The sequence below is a fragment of the Pinus tabuliformis genome, chromosome 2_2, assembly GCF_031772625.1.
Source record: "Pinus tabuliformis cultivar Carrire ecotype Pingquan chromosome 2_2, CPIR1, whole genome shotgun sequence".
Lineage (NCBI taxonomy): Eukaryota > Viridiplantae > Streptophyta > Pinopsida > Pinales > Pinaceae > Pinus > Pinus tabuliformis.
In genome coordinates this window covers 112,662,158-112,680,455 of record NC_142300.1, presented here as the reverse complement: position 1 = coordinate 112,680,455, position 18,298 = coordinate 112,662,158, and the positions used below count along the sequence as shown (strand labels likewise).

The window sequence follows — 18,298 nt, the reverse complement described above, 5'->3', positions numbered from 1 at the left end:
GGTAAAATAGTGCATAATAAGCCTCATGATGGGAGCATACTCGCTCCAGAGAAATCTGAATGGAAAAACACCCACTAAATGTCTCAATAATGGTGGCCGGACATAAGGCTCAAAGTGAACAGTATCTAGCAACTTGCGCTTAGGCCACACCTCACCAACATTCGGTATCCCTGTAGCATGTGAGATCACCTCGGGTGTCAATGTAAAATCTACCCCTGCTAGATTGACATGTCCATCATGCAAATGTAAAACAAAGAGGCGGGCCAACTCTCTGTGATGTTGAATCCAGGAGATCCTCTCACAAAACTGATAACAAGACATGTACTGAAAACAAGTGACTGCCATAGGACAAGCCTGTAATTCTGCCAAAGAGGTGGGCTCATCTCGCTTATGATGTCCACCCTTACCACCCCTACGAGGCCTCCTCTGTACCTCAACCTCTGTAGATGATGAATGGTCATCACTTTGCTCATAAGTTTCGGTTTCTGACATGGTTTAGGAGCAAAGTGGACAAACTGAACTGCTGTCTCTGCCTGCAAAAAGTGCTGAACTCTATGCTGTTTCAAGGGGAAAAAGACATGAGGGAAATGTTAGGGGAGGGATCTTTTAACAAGGAATGCGAATATATAAATATAACAGGGAATTTTTAAGGGAAATGTTGCAAATCATTATGCATATAGGAATACATATTTATAATTGGGAAATCATTTGCAAAGATCATTGCATATGGGAAAAAACATATATGAAAGTGAACATGGGAATATGCATACATGTATTAATAGGGGAAATAGGGAAACCATGCACAAAACATGCTGACATATTTACCAACATTTTTTGTTATTTACACATGCATATGGTGGAGGAGAACTAGGGTTTTGAATTTTGTTTTTTGATGCTTTGGGAGAGGGATAGGGTTTTCATTTTAGTGATTAGGGATGGGGAAAGATTTGCATTTCATTTGTAAAATAATATGGGAAAAGAGATGAAGATATAAGTGTGAGTGAAAGGGAAAGGAGGGAAACAAACCAAAGGGAAAAATAGCTTGAAACAACACAAACCTTAGCACAATTTGCTCATTAACACTGCAGCCATATAAAGGAGTTTTCACTTGCAAAATTTTGATCATTTTAACATGTTCATGACATCCACCATTCATAACCAGCAACCATTCCATGTTTAGAGCACCTACCTCGAACAATTTGATAGCTTGGAGGGCGTTTGAGGGAATTTGTTTGGAGTTTGCAGCAAAATAGTCGAACGGGTCGCGCCCCTCTGACCGGTCGCGCCCGTTGTTTTTCTGAACTGTGGGAGACCCTCTGACGGGTCGCGCGCACCCAACAGTTCGCGCACCTGGCTCGACGGGTCGCGCCCCTCTCTGCTGCCCGAAATCGCTTTACATTTGCTCCTTTCTCTCAATCGCTCTCTCAAACCTCTCTTGCAAGCGTTAGGATGCACAATGAGAGTGAAAGGGGGGAATTTGGGCTTTTATAAGTTTCATTTAAAAAATTTTCATTCATAAACCCACTTTCTAAAGTTTATCTTTGACACTTTTATAACACTGACTTTTGGTTTCCTTTATCCTGAATTTGACTCATTGAGTGCTTTGACTCGATTCTTTTTGCAGGTAGATCATCTGAGGGACCTTGGCAAGGGGACCAGGGTTGCACTTTGTCCGCTGAAGACTTTTGAAATTTCATCACTTATTTACAAAGCACTGAGAAAATGACTTTGGCTTTAAAAACAGAGTTTTTAAATCCAAGGTGAAAATTCACTGTACAAGATAAAAATATCGAAGAAACACATTTACAATCCTCCCTCTGGCTTGCTGAGTACTCATGGATTTTCAAAAACATGACCTTGCAGAGATAAATGACCAAAACCCTAGACCTAGGACTTTGACCTCAAGACAAAACAAGACAATCTTGAAAAAGCTTAATGACTGATATAACCTGATCCAGCAAAGCCAAGAGGGGTATAAATAGACCAGCTCCTCCATCAGGGTTATGGCATGCCTAACGGGATGCAAAATTTGACACTGATGAGACACCTACTAATGCAAATGCAAAGAGCTTTGATCGCTGATGGAGGGCTTTCAAGACCGACACTAACACATAATTCAGACAAAAGAAGAGCAGAACTAAACAATGCAAGAACAGAGCAAAACAGTACAGATCAGTGCAGGGCAGAACAAGACAAAGCAGAACAGGCAGAATAGAGCAGAGCAGGGCAAGGGTCAGGCTGTACAGGGCAGTGCATTTGATGGATGAATATTAACGACCGATAGACAGATTGGAGTTGAAGTTCTCCATGGTTGAGAGGGAGTGTTAAAATTGGCAACCAGGGCAAAACTTCATGGGGGTTATCTTATTCATGGCTGATAATATTCTTATTAGATTCCTCTCATCGAGAGGTGTAAGATTGATATAAAGATCATCCGATTTCGATAAGTATTCATGGAGATATGAATTTATTTTGATTATGGAATTATTATCAAGCCGGCCTACAACTCATGTAGGCTCAGAAGCCCAACAGTCGCATCTATTCACCCACCAACATTGTGTATAAATATAAGAGGACTTTTCCTCATTTGGACTCACTCATCTCAACATCTCTCTCTACTGCGCAGATATGAGTGTCTTCTCTACTGCGCTGAAATGGGTCTCTCTCTCTCACACATGTGAAGCCGGAAGCTGTTGAATTTGAAGCTGCAACTGCAGAAGTAAAGATTGACTTGCGTGGCCTAGAAGATCTCCTCTTTGGAACTGCGTTGTAGGTTCATCTGAACCTCCTTTGAAATCCGCAACTTTTGGTGGTGGAATGAAGTCAATCCGACGAACGGTTTGCAAGATATCGACTGCCCTAGTTTGAAGCTGGAAACTGCTGAAACTGAAGCTGCAACTGCAGAAGTAAAGATTGACTTGCGTGGCCTAGAAGATCTCCTCTTTGGAACTGTGCTGTAGGTTCATCTGAACCTCCTTTGAAAGCCGCAACTTTTGGTGGTGGAATGAAGTCAATTCGACGAACGGTTTGCAAGATATCGACTGCCCTAGTTTGAAGCCGTAAACTGCTGAAACTGAAGCTGCAACTGCAGAAGTAAAGATTGACTTGCGTGGCATAGAAGATCTCCTCATCTGAACTGCGCTGTAGGTTCATCTGAACCTCCTCTGGAAGCCGAAACTTTTGGTGGTGGAATGAAGTTAATCCGACGGTCAGTTTGTGAGATATGGTTTGCCCTAGTTTGATAATGAAGCCGCTAAAGCTGATGTTGTTGATCTAGGGTTTGCTACTGCTGATATGAATCAGATTTATTGTTATATTTCTCTTTGCTGAATCATTGAAGATAAAAGAAGATTTGATCAAAGGGTTTCCCCACACATTGTGGGGTTTGTCCCTGGCTAGCCGCCACATCTTGTGTCTCTTGTCTTGGCTTGTTTTCCGTCGATCATTTAATGTTCTATCTGCACTTTACTTTATGTACATGTGATTGCTAATCGGTGGAATATAATAAGAAAAAGAAGTAAACTTTTATAAGCATAGAACATACCATAACTTAACAATACTGCACCACTAGCAGAAACACCAAGAACATTAATTAAATGTTGGTTTCTAATATTTGTCCACCCATCTAATACAATGGATACCCCACAATCTACCCACTCATTTGTAAAACGTGTCAAATCTCTTTGAACCTTTGATTTTTCTCATTCTAATAACATTGTTCTAGCTTTCTAATAGTTGGGGGACTTGTATCCTTTTGGGGCTTCATTGATGGCCTTTACCATTTCATGCCAATAAGGAGAGCGAAGCACATTGAATGGTACACCGCAAGCGCAAATAAATCAGGTTATCTTTCCATCCACATCATCCCTCCCAGAAACATTTAGGAAATCCCCTATTGTTCTTTTACCTTCAAAGCTTCTAGAAGTACCATGATAGGATGAGCTACCAAATCTAGAGGTTGCACTTGGTTCATAATGAGTTTTTTGTTTCTTGCTTGTTTGTTGTGCAACCTCCTCTATTTGGATATATTTTCTTCTTTGTTCAGTTGAAGTGTTTGGGCAAATTTGTATCCCCACAACATCCTTTTAGTCATCACTGTCCATCAGCCCACAACTATGCCTCCTCACACGGGTATATGAACCACTAAATGGTTTTGCTCCATGACAACCATGAGGGCACAAAAATTTGTAGCTTCCACCACCCTTTCCTCCTTCAAGTTTGGTCACATAGTTCCACAAGGGTGTTAATGCAAATTTCCCCTCTAGTGTTTCATTGTTCCCTTCAGGTTCAACTTCATCCCCTTCCTCCTCATCATACATTGGGTCACTCATATTGGGACCACTATCCTCTTGTTATTCTTCCCTTCTATTCCTACTCCCCCTTGCCATCGTTAAATCCAAAAGTGGAATGATACATAGAAGCCAAAGGAACACCATCTTGGAATATGGATATAAGCAGGTGGACATCTTGCAATTAAATGAGCAAGTAGAAAGAATGGGAAAGAGTAGGAGAGGGAGGAGAAAAATGCAAAAAACAATGTCAAAAAAATGAGGGAGTTTGGGGTTTGCACTTACTTCTTTAGATCTTGTACATGGAAGTCCTCCAAGCTCCTCCTCCTTCACTCCTCCAAGCTCTCCTCTCTTCTCCCCTCTTTCTCCTCTCCTCTCTTCTCTGAGCTCTCATAAACTAAAAGTGAGCAAATGAGAGATGAAAGTGTGTTAAATCCCTTCACTCCTCACCCTAACCCAAGGTGGAACCACCCCTAACCGAGGAAAAAACAAAAAAAAAAAACGATTTTTTTTTCCTTGTGCAGTGGAAATGACAGACACCTGGGCGAAGCGGTCGCGATCTGTACAGATCAGACCCCAAAGCATTGTGCTTCGTATGGCTGAACTGTCGTACGAAACGCGCTTCGGAAAAACTCAAACGTGAATCGCTCGTACGATTCTGAAAATGGCAGGAATCAGATTTATCAGCTGGATCTGCGTTTCGGAGAGCGATTCCCCCACACATCCATATGGATCGCAGATCGGGCTTTTGATTTGGGGGCGGGGGGGGATAGGGCTTTTGATGTGGTCCTGCAACACTGACTAATACTATAGGCCTGAATATCAATGGAAAATACAAAATAAGATAGATATTGGAACCATAGATGGAAGAGTCTTTTAGCTTGTGATTGTCAGAAGTTAGTGACCAAAATCACCACCACTACCATTGCTCTGTCCTCCATCCTCTTCCTCTTCCTTTATATCCAATCTAACCTCTGCATTTGTTGGTGTGGAGGATGACCCCTCAAGAGCATCACCATGATCAAAAGTGATTGGCTCTAGCATTAGTTAATTAAGATCCAGGTTGGCTAATGCCAAATCAACATTACTATCCAAACCCATATTTCCAAGAAACACGTCCCACATCTTTGTCGTCCCCCACAATGAATTCTCCCATTGCTTGTAAATAAGATAAGAGGTTGGTGTGCACATACACTATTCTCTGCCCTAGACTACTTAAGCCTACACTTTCAAACTATACAAATTCCCATATGTGCTCCTTCGTGTTGCAACAAGAGGATGAAGTAACCCAAAAGAGGAGCCTCATGGCTAAATGTTGTAGAGTAGGGCATGTTTCCCCATTAGTTGCCCACCAAGCATAGGGCTTCTTAAACCCCTCGTCCTCGAGCACATGATAGCCTCCAAAACTCCTAAATGCAAAACTTTACGAATCCCTCCACCTCATCAAGGGATGCTCTATCCTAATATCCTTTTAAATGCTTCCACCCTCCCTTGTGAAATCTCTTCATGAGCCAATCATCATTGTAGTATTTGAGATTCAATGAGTGAACCAAGCAATGCAAAAGTTTGCAATTCTTATCCCACTTGTTAATAAGAATATCTTGTATGTATGGTTGTGAATAAGGTCTCTGCTAATGTCCCATACTTAGGGCACTCATTCTGTAAAATAATAGTCTTCATGGACTTAATCATGGAATCCCACCCCGCATAAATTGATCTGAAAGTAGTGCTAGATGCTTCGTTCCACTAATTTGGATTCTTATAACTAGCTTCTCAATTTCTTGTGATTGTGTTAAAAATTGGCTTAATTAATTAAAAACCAATGTTCTAAGGGTAAAATTTAAAATCCAAAATTGAAATAATGCAGGAAATACTTAACAAATTGATAACATAATTCACCCATATGGGTTACATGGTCTTCTTCAATTAACAAACCCATCCATTAAAAGGGATGCAAAGTGCATCATTATACCCCTTTACATCAATTGATGGCCTTCAATTTGCGAGCAACCTTTAATGTTCTCTAGGAAGATAATAGGATAGGCTTGCAACCTTCAGTGGCTTCTTCCTATATAAATGAACACAGGCTTGCCTATTCTCCCAATAAAGGGGCTTCTCCTTTCAAGTTCTCTGAAGTGTGGTAATGGGGGCAGATCATTGGTTTTAATGACTTAAATGGAGCTCTCTTAGCCATTCTTACCAAATCAACTCGACTTTGTCCTTGTTTTGAACCCTCGAACCCTCTTATCAAGATGACTATCTGATCCCTTGACTGAAGAATCATGGCGCTAGTGGTAGCGTTATCCAATGTCACTCCTCTCCCTTGTGTCATCTCCAAAGTTTGTTGAATGGAGAGGCCTTCCAAATGGATATGCAAGGAAAGATAGCTCATATCTAAGGTGTCGTGATTTGAATAGAAGATCTATAAACATGGATCATTGAGTTGTACAAGCAACCATGTCTTGCATTGCTTGTTAGCATGATACAATGGCTTTCCCTTTAGCAGTCATCTCATCCTTTCCTCTTTTACACTCTGATTAGATATTGACATGAAAGGTTTTCAAATCTTTTTTGAAATTGACCTCCAAATTGCCTGGAATTTGGAGGCTTCCAAAGTCCAAAGACCAAACGAACCCATTTGCTATGGCAATTTCTCATTGGATCCACATTATGGGGATCCTCCCAAATCACTCTTGCCCACTAAGAAGATTTTGGACCACCAAAAGTCTAGTTTCATTCAAAAAATAAGTGAGGTTACAACTCCCTCACTTTTTCTGTTTCCATCCATCATGCTTTACTTGGATGCATACCTTTTAGATCTACACATAGACACTCGACACACCTTTTTGCGAATTCATCACCCTCTTGTTAAGAATAACATCCTACCACAACTTATTAGGATAATCAAGAGAAAAATCATTAATAGAAGGGACTTGAACATGCTCGCGTTGATCCATGATTATAGGAGACTTATATAGTTTCAAGTTTTCAACATTAACCATATAATACATACGCATATATGTAGGTAACTCCAACCCAAAAGCTGTGTTACCAATATTTTCCAAAATTTTAGAAGGACCATACCTAATTGGCTTGAACTTTTTACATTCACTTTTAAGATGCTCTTTGCTAATGTATAGCCAAAATTTATCACCAACTTGAAAGTGATGATTGACCCAATGCTTGTCACGCCTAGCTTTATACATGTCATGGATCTTCTCCAATTGTTCCTATATGGCTTGATAAACCAATGGATCTTCTGTATGAACTTCTTGGCTTTATCTACACCATTATGTTCATCTGCCACTAAATCTTTCCCATGAGTGAAGTCTATAGGAGACTTAGGCAAATATCCAAAACATGTTTCAAAAGGAGACCTTTGTGTAGAAGATTGTATGGCACATTATAGACATGTTGTAATAATGCAATTGTTAATTTCAAAGCTTAGGTTGCTTGTTACAATATCCTTCAAATAAGTGTACCACTTTCCTATTGACCACTTCTGCTTGTCTATCAATCTATGGATGAGAGGTGATGCTCTTTTGAAGATCAATGTCCATTAACTATTGCAAAGGTTACCAAAATTCTCTGAAAATGGATTCTTGATTAAACACAATGGATGTGAGCAAACCAAAATGAACCCAAACATGCTAGAAGAACAAATGTGTAGTCCCTTCTCTTGTCACCTATTTGTTACAAGGCCTTTAAACATACATTTTGCTAAATCTATCTAGAAGAACATATCGATAGTCATGACCTCTCATGGACAATAGGAAAACAACGTACAAAATACATAGACACACTTTTACATGGACTGGAAGGTATAGGAAGTGGCATATACAAACCCAATTTTCTATTACTTGGTTTGCTAGTGGCACACATCATGTCCTTTTACATAGTTGGACATGGTTTCATACATCCAAGGCCAATAACAATAGTGTTGTAATTGGGCTATTATTTTTCATACACCAAAATGACTGGAAATGATAGATGTGCTTCTCTAATTGCATGCACTCTTTCACCTTGCAGAATACTTAATTTACCAAGATGATATAACAATTTATCATTTGCACGGTAATCTATTTCTTCCACTTTAGTACCATGGATTAATGTTTCATAATATCCTTAAAGTCCTCTTCTCTAATATATCGATTCATTAAAGATAACACTGACTCCATTAAGGATTCATATGACTTTGTTAAGCTCATTAAGAATGAAAAGGTGGAAGATGAAGAATTGCTCATAAGTTTCGATGTAGTTTCATTGTTCACCAAGATTCTGTTAAAAGATGCAATCAAGGTTGTCTATGACATTGTTGATGCTCAAACAACCAAGCTTGTCAAAGTTTGTCTTCATTTGACATTCTTTAGCTTCCAAGGAGAATACTATGAATAAGTCACTGATGTTGTAATGGGATCCCCCCTATCACCTATTGTAGCCAACCTCTATATGGAAAAGTTTGAAAGGAAAGCAATTGAATTATACCCTTTGAAACCAAATCGATGGAAAAGGTACGTCAATGACACTAACATTATATGGAAGCACGAGAAATAGGAGCTCAATAAATTCCTTGAACACCATAATAGAATAGCAAAGGACATCAAGTTCACAATGGAACTTGAAGACGATAATAGTACTCCCCTCCTTGATGCATTAATCACAAGATAGGTTGATGGGAGTTTAGGACATCAGGTATTTAGAAAGAAGACACATACAGATAGTTACCTCCATGCAGACTTGCAATGCTACCCTACTGAGAAAATTGGGGTCTTGAACATCTTGGTCTCAAAGAGTGTTGGAAAATACAGTATGGTAGTTATTAATTACAATTTTCCTTATCCTTAATACTTGCTTGTGAACTTTAGTTATTCTTCTTGTGTTCTTTTATTAGATCATTTTTCATCAAACAAATATCAAGAGTAAAACAATAAAAATAGTGGACACAAATATTAGGCTCCAAGCCAAGGTGAAACCCCTCCAAGGGGTAAACGCAGGAAAAAAACTCTTTTCTTCTTATAGAATCTGCTTCAAATGAGACAACAAAGACCCAAATCCTAGACCAAGTCCTCTTGCAAGCACCAAGTCAACCCTTCTAAGAGAATCAAATCATCACAACTCAATCCTGCCTCAACCAACTTTTATCTACAAATTCGACCACAACTTTGACCTTGCAACTTCATTCTGCAACTTTATCCTACAACTTCGACATGCAATTGCTGCAGAGACCCTAATCGAGCTTCTCCAATAGATCCTTCCAAGATGAACAAAGTCAAGACAAAATATTCCTTCTCACAACAACTTGATATTGCACCTCGTCCCACTGCAACTTGGACTTGTAGTTTCAACCTCCTTTGTAGCTGTAGAAACCCTAGAACTTCTCATGTGCGAGAGATATAGAGCCCATTTTTTTTTTTTTCGTTGACTTCTTGGATTCCTTTCGACTTCTAGACCTTCACTCCTTTCTTGCCTCTTTTGGCCTTAGATCGAACTTCTTCTCTTGAGATTGAACTTGTGAGTGAATGAGTGCCAAATAAGGTCGAATCTGCTCCTTTATATAACCTTTCCAAGGGGTCGAATTCCCTCCTTTAGGTTGACTTGGAGCTGCCAGGGACGACTTGTACTTTGGAGGTTTCGAGGTGTTGAAATTTGACAGCGATGGGATAAATTTCTTTGAATAAGATTTCATTTATTGACCTTTCTAAAGTGACTTTCCAAAAATAGTAAATCACCTCCCATCAATTCGTAATCATATATATGTGATGGAAAATCACTTAACTTGTCCTTAATCAATCTCAATTGTTTAATTTTTTTTCTCAGTCATAAATATTATTATTATCACTATTATCCTCTTTATGATATTATTATATTATTATTAAAAATAAATTCGAGTCTCTCAGTCATGACACTGAATCATGTCATATGTAACTCCCCCCAATTAATGCATAAGGTACTCTCCCTCTCTCTCTCTCTTAATGGATTCATTCCTCCCTCTCTTTAATGCTCTTACGCACCTCTTACACTCTCTTACACACTTTAATGACTTGTCATAAAAAGATTCGTCTAACACCTCTTTAATGCTATGTTGCAGGAAATGTGGGGGGGGGGGGGCTCGTTTCCGGCTGGAAACTGGGACGAAACGCGGAAACGCGTTTGGTACGGCCAGGAAACGCATTTCCGGCCGTATTGCCACGTTTCCCGAAACGGAAACGTGGCAGTACGACCGGAAACACGTTTCCCGGCCGTACAACCCGCGTTTCCCAATTGAATTGTGTTTTTTTTTTAATTTTTTTTTTCAAATTTGTTTTTTAATTTTCTAGATGGGTGTCTAAAGTTATAAAAGTGAATTTTTGCCCTAGTGTTGATATGCAGTTCATGGTAATGTTAAATTCTTAAAGTAAAAGGATGAAAATGACCATGAAATGACTCAGGATGTTTGAGAGTGGTTTCGCCCTCATTGGATTTCATATGGAGAAAGTAGAATTTTAGATCTCACTCAAAATCCAGCAGACTTATTTGTTTTTCAGGTTTTCAGGATTGGGGGGATTGCAATGTTTCCATTGGATTTTATCATGTACTAGGGTATGGAACTTGTATTTAATCAAGAAAACCAAGCCCTCTATGCAGGGGAAACTCCCAATAATCAAGATCATGTAGGGTACTAGGGTATGAAACGTGTATTTAATCAAGAGCACTAAGGTCGTTCGACTATGTAGGAGGAGACTCCCAATACAACAGTGGTCCTTCTAAAGAATGGGATGTGGATGTAGAAAATCCTGATTTGGATCTCTCTCTTGCAGCCTTATAGTCTTTATTGTACTTGCAGCCTCATATATTAATATAAATAAAGGCTGATTTTGAGATTTGGATATCTAATAAAGGTTGCTTTTGAATATTCCGATATTTTTATTTTCATTATGTGATCATTCATGAGTAAATGTGATGTAAACTAAATCTTAATGTTTAAGTGTAATAAATTATAATGTATCATTTATGCTTTATGATTGCACACACACACACACACATATATATATATTTAAATATTTTCTATATATATATATATATTCGCGTTTCCCCATTTCCAAAATTTGGGGAGGTCGCATTTCGTATCGCTTCCCGTTTCGGAAACTCGTACCCGTTTCCCCGTTTCGTGCAACTTAGCTTTAATGCATAAGTTACACTTTTCTCCTAAATGCATAAGTTACACTCCTCTCCTTTATGGCATAAGTTACACTCCTATTTTGGCATATGTAACTCCTCTTTAAGGCATCAGAGTTCTTCCCTCATGAATTCGACCTCCTTGGTCTTCCTATATATTTGTGCCTCTCTTCCTCACTTCATACGCTTACTTGTGCTTGTGAAAGGAGAATTCGAACTTGAGAAAGAGAGAGTTGGAGAGCCTAGATAGAGAGAGAGAGAGAGTCTTGAAGAGCAAGAGAAGATCTTGGAGAGCCAAAGTGATTTAGTGTTTGCATCAGCTACGACTATTAGAGATCTTCTTCAGGTTTGGTTGAACTTCTTCATTTTCTCATTGTACTTTGTATCTTTGTTGAACAATTGATTTCTAATAGAAGAAGAATCTGGTTGTGTTTTGCCCTTGTGGGTTTTTCCTTGGTCATTGACCGAACTTCTTTGTCTCATTGAGTTCTTGACTGTCTTCCATTGTGCATATGGTTTATATGGTTTATGTTCTATCTACAATTACTTAAATTATTTTGTAGCATAAAAAAGTTCTGGATTTAAGTAATTATAACAACATAGAACATCAAAATTTCAACATGGTATTAGAGCTTTGGTGAAGACAAGCTCCATTTCTAGTTCTCTTTCCGCTGGAATATCTCTTGCTGTTGACTCCATTTCGAGCTCTCTTTCTGTTGGAATATCTCTTGTTTTTCGCTCCATTTCCAACTCTCTTTCTGCTGGAATATCTCTTGTCGTCAGCTCCATTTCTAGCTCTCTTTTTGCTGGAATATCTCTTGTTGTCCGCTCCATTTGAAACTCTCTTTCTGTTGAAATATAGCTTGTTGTTCACTCCATTTGCAACGCTCTTTCTGTTGAAATATCTCTTGATGTTCCTTCCACTTGCTATTGATTTTCTGCTGAAATTTCTTTTCCCTTTTGTTGTTGAAATTTCTCATTTACAACTGAAATATTTCTTGTTGTCCCTTTCTATTTGTTGTTGAAATTTTGAGTAGATCAAGATGTCTTCCTCCTATTTTAAAAATCAAGAGAAGTTGGTTGATATTTCAAACTTCTTCCCCTAGAAAGTGAGATTGGATATTACTCTTGAGGAATATGATGTTCTAGAGTATGTTGAAGGATAGGTATCAAAACTTGCTGAAAACTCCAATGCTGCTATCAAGGCCAGATACAAGAAAGGTGAAGTCAAGGCTAAAAACAATATCCTTGACTCTTTTGGAGATCACCTCGTCACTTATGTCTCCAATTTGAAGAAATCCAAAGAAATGTATGACAAACTGATTGGAATGTATCAAGTGAAGAACTTGAGTCAAATTCTTTCTTTGAAGAATAAACTCAGGGATGTTAAGATGAACACAGGAGAAACTATTCAAGCATACTTCATGAGGATATCAAAAATCAAAGATCAGCTGTCAACTTCTGTTGAAGTTGTTTCCAAATAAAGAACTAGTATTAATTATGCTTGGAGGTCTTCCTTATTTTTGGGGAACTTTTATTACTACCGTCAATAATAATGACAAGCTCCCTACATTTGATGAGCTCCTGGGAAAGTGCAGTTAAGAAGAAGCCAAAATGATTTCCATATGGAGAATTCCCAAGCATGAGAAGGGAGAACCTACTGCCTTTGTTGTACAAGGCAAAAAGAAGAAAGGAAAAAGAGGAATTCAATATTTGATGAAGTCTGCTCTCAATAGCTCCTATGAATGGATTAGAGATTTACCAAATGTCCAATGCTACAATTGTCGCACACATGGACACTATGCTCGTGACTGTTCATAAAACAAAAGAGCATGAAAATCTAACTTCAACAATCATTCCAACGAATCTGATTATAGAAGAAGAAGAGAAACTCCAGAGGAGTCTATTGTTCCTCAAGGAACCAAAGATATGATAATAATGCAACTGAGACTCAATCATAGTACGTTCTTGTTTCTGCTCTTTCAAGTTCATTTCCTATAGATTCTTGTTGTAGCCGGTAGTTCATCTCCTATAGATTCTTGTGATAGCCGGTTGGTTGATAGTGGTGCTTCAAGGCACTTTACTGGTTACCAAGAAGTACTCTCTAATCTGGTGGAGAGGGAGACAAATTTGAAGATCATTCTTGGAGATAACTCTACATATCCTATAAAGGGATCTGGTTACGTTTCTTTCCATCTAGATCAAGGTAAAACTTTGACTCTTCTAGAAGTTTTATATGTACCTGGCTTAAAGAATAATCTTGTGTCCATATCAGCTTTAGAAGACAAATGAATGAAAGTTTCTTTCATAAATGGTAAAGTTGTCACTTGGCCATCGAGATCCAACATGAGAGATGCCCTCACTCTAGGATCTAGATGTGAAGTTCTATACAAAATCAATGGAAGATCTATTCATGCACTAATCCATGACATTAATCATCAAAGTGAACTTTGGCATCGAAGGTTCATTCACTTGCACTACAAAGCATTACCTCATGTGAGAAAGATGGTTTCTGGAATGTCGGAAATCAGATATGATCATGATGTCGTTTGCCAAGGATGTGCAAGTGAAGGGACCATTCCATTAAAGCAAAAGTAGAACCAGTCAGATATTGCATCTTGTACATTCTGATTTATGTAGACTAATGCTTATAACTTCTCTTGGTGGTTACTTGTATTATATTATTTTTTGGATGATTTTTCTTGCAAAACATGGATTTATTTTCTTAAAAATAAAGGCAAGCTTTTAACATGTTCAAAGATTACAAAGCTCTAGTAGAAAATCAAACTGGAAAGTCGATCAAAATTTTCAGATCTGACAATGGAAGAGAGTTCACTTCTAGTGATTTCATTGACTTCTGCAAAGATGTTGGAATCAGAAAAGACACCATTGTACCATATAACCCAAAACAAAATTTTGTGGGCAAGAGATAGAATAGAACTATCATGGAAGCGGTCAAAACTATGTTGCATGATCGGAAAATGCCAAATTTTCTATTGGGAGAAGCTGTGAACACAACTGTTTATGTCCAAAATAGATGTCCTCAACATGACCTAAACAACAAGACTCCGGAAGAAGTCTTCACTGGAGAGAAGCCCGAATTTGGGCACTTGATGATCTTTCGCTGTCCTCTCTACTTCCATGTCCCCAGAAGAGAAAAGGAACAAGTTGGAAGCTTCAGGTAAGAAATGTACGTTTGTTGGTTATTGTGAGAATTCTAAAGCTTACAAAATATACATACATGGTCAAAGAAATATAGAATTTACTAGGGATGTAACATTTGATGAAGATGCAGCTCTTGGAAAAGCAAGAGACACCCCACTTCCTCCTGCTAATGTTGATAGTGAAGATGATGTATCTGAAATATAAGAAGATCCTGAAGCTAAAACAGATCTTGCTGATAAACTCTTGGAGCCCATGGATCCTTTGATCCTTCGCCATGTGATCCGCCTTTTAAAAGGAGACCTTTATGGCTTCGTGACACTCTTCAAGATGTTGATAAACATGCTAACCCCAAAGGAACTTTTAGAGAAAACAAGAAATCTTACCGGCTCTAAGGTTATGTTATAGCCATGAGCAACATTATTGAAGCGGAACCGTGCACTTTTGAAGAAGTTGTAAAGGCCCAAGTGTGAAAGATGCAATGGTTGAAGAATATGAATCCATCCATAATGATGTATGCGTAGTAGTTCCAAGAGCCTAAGGTGAATCTATTGTATCTTTTAAATGGTTGTATAAAATTAAACATGGTGTTGATGGCAGTGTTAAGAAATATAAAGCTAGATTTGTGGTTGGAGGTTTCTCTCAGAAAGAGAGAATAGATTATGACGAAATTTTTGCACCTGTAGCCCATTACATCACCATCTGATCTAATGTAGCTCTAGCTACTAGCCAAGAATGGTCTCTTCACCAAATGGATGTGAAGACTACTTTTCTACATGGATGTTTTAGAAGAAGTATTTGTGGAACAACCACAAGGCTTTGAAGTACATGATCCAAAAATTCATGTTTGTAGGCTGAAGAAAGCCCTCTATGGTTTGAGGCAAGCTGCAAGACCTTGGTATGCTCGCATAGAGAACTTCTTGATGAAGCTTGGTTTTACCAGAAGAAGTGCATGTCCAAATCTTTACTTTAAGATAGTCCAAGGTATGCCTTTGATTTTGGTATTGTATGTTCATGATTTATTTCTGACCGGCAGTGAACTTCTTATTCTCTAGTGCAAGAGGGAGTTATCTTCTGAATTTGAACTGAAAGATCTTGGTTTTCCGAATTTGAACTGAAAGATATTGTTTTGATGCATTATTTTCTAGGCCTGAAGGTATGGCAAAAATCTTGTGAGATTTTCCTTTCTCAAGGAAAATATGTTGTCAAACTACTAGAAAGGTTTGGCATGACTGAGTGTATGTCCATGAATACTACAATGGAAATGAATCTCAAGAAGCTTTGTGGTAAAGTTGCAGGACTTGATTTGGCTAATCCTTCTAGGTATCACCAACTAATTGGGCCACTGATGTTCTTAGTGAACACTAGATCAGATATATGCTTTGCAGTCAATACTATAAGTCAATACGTGATTAAGCCTACTCATGCACATTGGGTCGTTGCAAAGCATGTGTTGAGGTACCTACATGGGACCATCAATCTTGGATTGAGATATACTACGAAGATGAAAGGCTACATGTATGCTCTGATGTTGATTGGGCCAGTAACTCTACTGACACAAAGAGTACATCAGGGTGCTACTTCAATCTAGGATCTGCCATGATACCTTGTATGAACAAAAAGAAAAAGTTTGTTGCCCTTAGCACGATTGAAGCAGAATACATCGCTACTAGCATGGCTAGCTGTGAGGTAGTATGGCTAAGGAAGCTCTTTGGAGAGTTGTTTGAGCAAGTAAAGGATACTACAGTGATTTACTGTGATAATAAGAGTGGGATTCGACTCGCTGAAAATATCGTGTTCCATGACAAGTCCAAACACATTGAGATCAAATATCACTATATCCGGGATATGGTGCAAAGAGGAGTAGTAAGACTTCATCATATAGCCACTGATGACTAGATCGCTGACATTCTTACCAAGCCTTTGTTGGAATGAAAGTTTCTAGTTTTCAGAGAGTAGATTGGACTGACAAATGTGACCCTTCCTAGAGAGGCCGGGCATGGATGATAAGCCTTGGATGTGATATCCCTGCCATGTGTTGACAAGTGGATCCCCCCATGCAGTGATGAGCCTTGAATGTGCGAGATCCTTGTCATGTGTTTACAAGTGGACCCCCCCCAAGTATTGATGAGCCTTGGATGTGTGAGATCCTTGTCATGTGTTGACAAGTGGATCCCCCCAAGCAGTGATGAGCCTTGGATGTGCGAGATCTATTTCATGTGTGGACAAGTTGATGCCCCTAAGCAATGATGAGCCTTGGATGTGTGAGATCTTTGTCATGTGTTGGCAAGTGGATACCCCCAAGTGAGTATAGGGTGATGGATGTATCTCCCCTATGATGATTCTTCTTCATTAGGTTGTAACATCATTGTTCCAAAGCAGAGATAACAAAGATCCTTGCATCAGAAAGAAATTCCTCCCTATTTGAGAGGGAGAGTTGAAATTTGACAGCTATGGGATGAATTTCTTTGAATAAAATTTTATTTATGACCTTTCTAAAGTGACTTTCTAGAAATAGAAAGTCATGTCTATCTTTGTAACCATGGATTTTCAAAAATAGTAAATCACCTTCCATCAATTCGTAATCATATATATATGATGGAAAATCACATAACTTGTCCTTAATCAATTTCAGTTGTTTAATTTTTAACTTAATCATCAATATTATTACTATTATCCTCTTTATGATATTATTATATTATTATTAAAAAGAAATTCAAGTCTTTCAATCATGTCATATGTAACTCCCCTCCATTTATCCATAAGTTACTCTCTCTCTTAATGGATTCATTCGTCTCTCTCTCTAATGCTCTTACACATCTCTTACACTCTCCTACACACTTTAATGACTTGTCATAAAAATATTCCTCTTACACCTCTTTAATGCATAAGTTACACTCCTCTCCTTTATGGCGTAAGTTAGATTCTTATTTTGGCATATGTAACTCCTTGCCAAGGCATAGGAGTTATTCCCTCATGAATTCAACCTCCTTGGTCTTCCTATATATTTGTGCCTCTCATCCTCACTTGATACACTTGTGCTTGTGAAAGGAGAATTCGAACTTGAGAGAGAGAGAGAGAGAGAGAGAGAGAGAGAGTCTTGAAGAGCAAGAGCAGATCTTGGAGGGCCAAAGTGATTCTATGTCTGCATCATCTACTATTATCAGAGATATTCTTCAGATTTGGGTGAACTTCTTCATTCTCTCATTGTACTTTGCATCTTTGCTGAACAATTGATTTGTAATAGAAGAAGAATCTTGTTGGGTTTTCCTCTTGTGGGTTTTGCCATGGTCATTGACCTAACTTCTTTGTGTCTCATTGAGTTCTTAATTGTCTACCATTTTGCATATGATTTATATGATTTATGTTCTATCTACGATTACTTAACTTATTTTGCAGCATAAAGAAGTTTTGGATTTAAGTGATTGTAACAACATAGAGCATCATTATTTCAATACCAAGACTTTCTAGACTCAAAATAAATTCTTTTACAAGATATATTTTGCCCAAAAGGGTCTTATAAGCATGATGTTGGCTTTCTTGACTCATGACAATATATACTTTGACTTAACAAACTGTTAATTTTAGGTATGTTCTAAGCTTAGATCAATTTATTTCAATTTTCATAGTTAGCCCAATATCTTTTCTAGGTTAGCAATCACATCAGCATAATAGTAAATTGCAGATAGAAC

At 38.3% G+C, this 18,298-nt stretch overlaps 1 protein-coding gene across 1 annotated transcript in view; it reads left to right on the top strand.

Annotated features, from left to right (window-relative positions):
- LOC149191618 (K(+) efflux antiporter 5-like) overlaps positions 1-18,298 on the top strand; it is a 379,177-nt gene that overhangs the window by 310,530 nt on the left and 50,349 nt on the right. The gene's annotated exons all lie outside the window — the stretch shown is intronic.